This window comes from Corvus brachyrhynchos, unplaced genomic scaffold (assembly GCF_000691975.1).
Source record: "Corvus brachyrhynchos isolate BGI_N302 unplaced genomic scaffold, ASM69197v1 scaffold227, whole genome shotgun sequence".
In the NCBI taxonomy this organism is placed as follows: Eukaryota; Metazoa; Chordata; class Aves; order Passeriformes; family Corvidae; genus Corvus; species Corvus brachyrhynchos.
In genome coordinates, this window is record NW_008239290.1 from 1,588,437 (window position 1) to 1,594,238 (window position 5,802).

Sequence of the window (5,802 nt, forward strand, 5' to 3'; positions counted from 1 at the left end):
GCTCTCCAGAGAGCTTTCAGGACATTCAGCATAGAGGAGTTGCCCAAGTCATCCAATAGCAATGGTAGCTTAGGTCACTTGCAGTAAGTGACTATATATTTGAGATCGATAAATGTCAGCCTGCTGTGAAATGATTTAATGACATTAAGTTAGTGGATGTTAACAAGATGACGTTGGGGTAATGTGATCATCTATTGCCTTTGGCCAGGCAGCAAATAGCTATTTTATTAATTTTTCTTCTTCCTGTATTTTTATGGCTTGGTTTAGAAGATTGAAGAAATTTTGGCTATGGAATTTTACATTTTTGAAGTAAATAGATGTGAATTTTGTCCCTCAATCCACACAAAAATAATTCAGTCCTGACTCATGTAAATGCCAAGAGAAACACAATGGGCTTGGAATAAGATACTTCCCCTGCATGACTGCCTCAGAATATTGTAGGAGGGAAGTCTAGAAAGTAATGAACAGCAGTCATTTCATATGGTATCCACAAGACATGGGGTTGTTCAGTTGCCACACAGAGGCATGTGGTCGCCAAGATGAAAAAACATATTAGAAGTTCATCTGAAAGCAGCTCATCTTGTGGAAGCATTTGCTCTCGTAGTTGTAAGAGGCTGAGTTTTGGCTCAGATAAATGCTTATATGTGTGTGTTCATCTTGATTTGCTGTAACTTTTATGCATCTCACTGATTTTTTAATGTGAACTTCTTCTTTTCATAGTAAGTGCTGTTTCCAAGGGTGGGACACATTCAACCCCTTCCTGCATGTCCGGCCTTCAGCTTCAGTCATAAAGTAAATGTGGGTTCTCCCAGTGGGCTGATGTGAGCAGCAGCCAGGCTGTAATTGGGTCCCTCAGGAAGGTTTAACATGAAGAGGAGATGAGGTTTGTGGCTTTGTCCAAGGCAAGAAGCTGAGGGAGGAAATGAAGGGGAACCCAGGAGGTCCTCTCCTTCACTCTCACCTCCCATGTCAAGAAAGGCATAATGATACATTTTGGAAGAGATATTTATTTCTGTTCCTGCCATTCAAAATTATTTCATTCCCTGCATTTGTGTAGTTTCTTTGGCTTCTTTGGCTTTAGTGAAATCCCTCCCCTTGCTAAGATTCATAATATTTGTTTATAACTGTCCATGCAAGAGGTCTGGAACGCCGTCAGCCTCTTTGGGAAATAATTACTGTTTGTGTGGTCTAATAAATGGTCCCAGAGGGTTCAACATGAAATAGCCAGGGTCTGCAGGAAAGAAAACTATGTGGAAACTCGTGCAGCCTCACTAATCTGCAAGGAACAAAACAAAGTTGTACCCTGGGGTAAGAACCAGTAGCTACTCACCTAATTGCTACCATGTCAGCGTGTGAAACTACTACCTCCACACAAGCTAATGCGAACCTGATGCGGTCAGATTTCTGATTAAGACCAGCTAAATATCACTTCAAACGAGCAGATAATCCCTGCGACAGATCTGCAGTGCAGTCAGGGCTGTTTGTTATCTGAGCCTGGTGAGGCAGCCAGTGAGGAGGACATGGACAGCCCAGAGCAGTCACCTTTAATGTGCAATGGGTATAAATAGTGGCCACTGCCTCTGAATCCATGTCCCTCCCTCACCCACCTCACTTATCCTTCTCATGGAGAGGAAATTCAGCCAGAGGGTGATGAGACCAGAAAGTGAAGCCCCTTCAATTAGACCGCAAATGACCCTCTGCATTTCAGTCCTGTTTGCTTCCTTCCCCTAAGGTGTGCTTCAGTGATGGCACTTGGTCTCCCAAGTCAGTAACCTCCACCATGACCACATGAGGAGGAAGAGCAAATGCAGAGGAGGAGGCCACATGCTGATCTGATGCCCCAGATCTGGGCACAGAAAGTCATAACTCAAAATCCTGCTTTGTCCCAGCTGTACAAACCCCAGCCAGCCTGCCTAGAGGCAGTGATGCCATGGCTGACTTGATGCCTGTGTCTCCTTCATCACTAGACAACATTCCCATGGCGGCCCTTCTGCAGATCTCTGCCCCAGACCAGGCTATGTGATGGGCTCACACTCCTTGGTTTGGACTGTGAGAGCAGCTCATGAGCAGCTCCAAGAGCTAAGTCCTGATCCCAGTGCTCTGGCTGCAGTCCCAGAGCTTTACTCCCAGTGTGTGCCCAGACGTGCTTACGCTGTCTGGCCCTGCAGCGCCTGGCCAGGCACACAGGAAGGCTGTGGCAAAGGCAGGAACAAAACTTTTGCCAGAAAGACCTCCTGGCAGTCCTGCACCTGCCGTAATCACTAGATTGCACTTCCGTTGTTTCACCTGTTACACAAGATTTCTTCTCTTTTGGTATTTTCAGTGGGACACTCTCCAGTTTCCAGTGGACTTTGGACATGGTAAACAAACAAGGCTGCTGTTTGTTTCTTTTAGGTGTACGTGAACACTTTCAGGTAAAAATTCCTGTAGTCTTTTCTTTGAAAGGAATCAAAACTCAGGAGCATGGAAAGTTTTCTTATAATGTTTTCAATGTAAATCTTTCCTCTTTTAATTAAATCTACAGGAAAATGAACATCACAGTGATGCAATATCTGCCGTGTTACTCACTGCAGTCACTGAAGGAGAGCTCCCATGGATGCTTGGTGGTGCAGCAGGCACCTTTTGGCACATGGCAGAGGTGTCCTCATTGATCACCAGCAGAAATGCTATGAAGATGTTGGGCAGGTTCACCAAGGAGAGGAAGTGCCAAGGCACGGCCCAGCTGTGCATTCTGCACACACTGTTATGTTTTAAAGAGAACTATTACTGTTTTATCTGAAAATACTGAAACATTTCACTATTAGCTTTCATACAAGGAAACTGTTTTTGAAGGAAGTACCAGGCAGGTTATTGGGAGGAAAGGGGCAATGAAAGAGGAGAGAGCATCTGTCTGAGACAGATAGAGGAGCTTTAAGTAGGTTAGGGCAACAGTACCCAGCTTCTTTTTCAGGTCCCTCAGGGTCCTGACTCTGCATCCAAAACATGATCCCGTGTTTGGGTGGCATGTGCAGACAGGAGAAGAGGGACATTCATCTTCTGTGGCCAGACACCACCCTGAACAACTTGTAGGCAAATAGGTGCTGAGGACCACAGGCCATTGTGCTGCTGCCAGCAGCAGAAGGGCTGGCCCACACCTGCAGCTACTCTGTAAATGGTCTTTGGAGGTCAAGGGGGGTCAAACAGCTCACGGAATGTGCATTGGCAGATGTCATAGAATCACAGAAGCATGGAATCACAGAATGGTTTGGGTTGGAAGAGACCTTAAAGACCATTTAGTTCCATCCTCACTGCCATGGACAGGGACTTTTTCACTAAACCAGGTTTCTCAAATCTCCATCCAATCTGGCCTTGAGCACTTCCAGGGACGGGGCATCCACAACTTCTCTGGAAAACCTGTTCCAGTGCCTCACCACCCTTGATAAGCTGTTTCATTGGCAGCCTCCTCCCCACCACACATTTCCCTCCATCAGCAGCCCACCAGCTCTGACAGGCACACCATCCCATTTCTGCCCATCCAGATAACAGCATCCTGCTCTGAAACCTTATAATGCACATTCACTAATCTCACTACCCAGCAAGCTGGTGCCAATAACAGAGTTGACATCAAAGGGCAGAATCCCCTGATTTGCACTGCCTGGCCATAAATTAACTGAACTCTACCCCCAGCACCCCATCCCTATGACCTCTGAGGTACTATATTTACCAGGGCACTCTGTGTGCTAAGTCAATGTGGAAATCGGGTTAGTCATACTTTCCTGGAAGTGTGATCTTGCCCTGCTTGGCCGCAACCTGTGAGCTTCCCCAGCGCCACAAGCACTTTCAAAACTGAATGCTTTTCCAGTGGAAAGCCTTCCTGCTCTATTGTGAAGCAGGACTGATGTGGGAGCAGGAAGGAGTTCAGGTTAAAAAAAAAAAAAAAGAAAAGAAAGGGGTGTGCTGAGGTGGCCATATCAATGTGTTTCACACAGAGGTTTGCTTTCAGCTCAGAAAGGGATCAGTGGTTATGTGAGATAGGAGAGTCCTGCAGAGAAGTCACAGTTGTGGATTGTTCCCTAGCTGAACTGCTGCATCTCTCATGAAAACTGGAGCAGCCCCAACACAAAATGCAATTGTCGATCCTTAACACGCCGTGAGAATGAAAAGAGAAATTATATTGCAAGCAGGCAGTAAACAAGGAGAAAATTTACCTCTTCCAGGTAAATGAAGAGCCAGGTTCTCATCCAGACACAATCAATTCAACTTATCTGAAGGACATCATCCTATTTCTTGATATTCCAATTGGGTGAGTCTTCTCTGAAGTTGAAAGGGTTGGAGGACTCCTGACACTAAGCAGACTCCAAACTGAATATGCAGAAATGTTGGCAAGTTCATAATCTAGAAAAAGTTCACAACAATTTATTTAACAGCAATTTTAATTATGTTTTAGAGTAAATTAATTAAAACATCAAAATTAAATTGTATTTCAGTCACTTTGACACAGCATACACATTTCAAACTTTAAATAAACTGAAGCACTTCTCTCTCCAAAATCCCATTTGGGAACGAGTTCTGCTTTGAGGAATTGTTGTTTGCTGTTACACAAAGGCTCCACAGAAAGCTTCTGATGGCCAGAGTTTCTGGATTTACACTGATTCAGTCCTGATAGCACTGGAATTTTGGGAAAGAGTTCTGCTTTGAGGAATTGTTGTTTGCTGTTACACAAAGGCTCCACAGAAAGCTTCTGATGGCCAGAGTTTCTGGATTTACACTGATTCAGTCCTGATAGCACTGGAATTTCAAAGGTGAGACATTTGTTCTGTAAGCCTTGATCATCCTCTGCAGAACTGCAAATGGACCCTGTGTTGCCTCCTGCCCTGCCATGCTGGATCAGCACCTTCTCACCCAAAGACCAAGACCTGTCAGGATGTCTCAGGCTCAAACACATTTGTAGCTCTGATTTCCCACCTTGTTCAATGGTTACCTCTCATAAAGGCCATGGAAAAGGCTCATAAAGCCATGAAGAGTTTTCAGACTATAAAACTTGCACTGTGTAAAAGCCTCTGTTTTTTCATAGTCTTTGTTGTTTTGTACATTTTGTACATCAAAATGTCTTCTGTAACAATCTGCTGCCAGCTAGCAGATTCTTCTAAAGAATTAATTTCTCTCTTTTTCAGGACAACAATCTGCTTAGCAGCATCTGCAGGGAGGTGGAAGCAATCCCTCTCTGTCCTGCAGCGCCTTCACAGGAGTGCACTGATCACCAGTGTAGGGTGACCCCGGGGTGACAGTAGCGGGACCAGAATGAATGAGTTGTTCAGCAAGTGAGCTGAGACAAACCCCAAATCAGTCAACAAGCTGGAGAAGCACCTTCTCTCCTTCTAGTCAAGGCTTTTGAGTAACTGAAAAAGATTTTCTAGTCCTCTAGGGTCATCTTGAAGGAGTAATGTCTTCACTCCTGGAAGTCCAAGGCTGAGCTGGGAGACTGCAACAAGAAGTAATGTCAGTGTGCAAGAAGAAACATCTTCACAGAGTTAGCTCTATCTGGAGGAGGCCTGGCTGTGTGCCAAAGAGCAGGGCACCCGCTCCCCTGTGCTCTCCCACAGGTTGTATCAGCTTCACCAGAAGGTTGGCTTGATCTCCTCCAGCAAGGTTAGGCCTGGAAAAATGACAAGATCAAGCAGCAATTTGGTCGGTGAGAGCACAGCTGGGCCCATGGCAGCTACTGCATATTAAAGGTAGAGAAGAGGGGGACAATGTCCTACACATCTTTCCAAGCCTCAGAAGTGTACTAGGTTATGAATATCAAAATTACATGAATCTGGT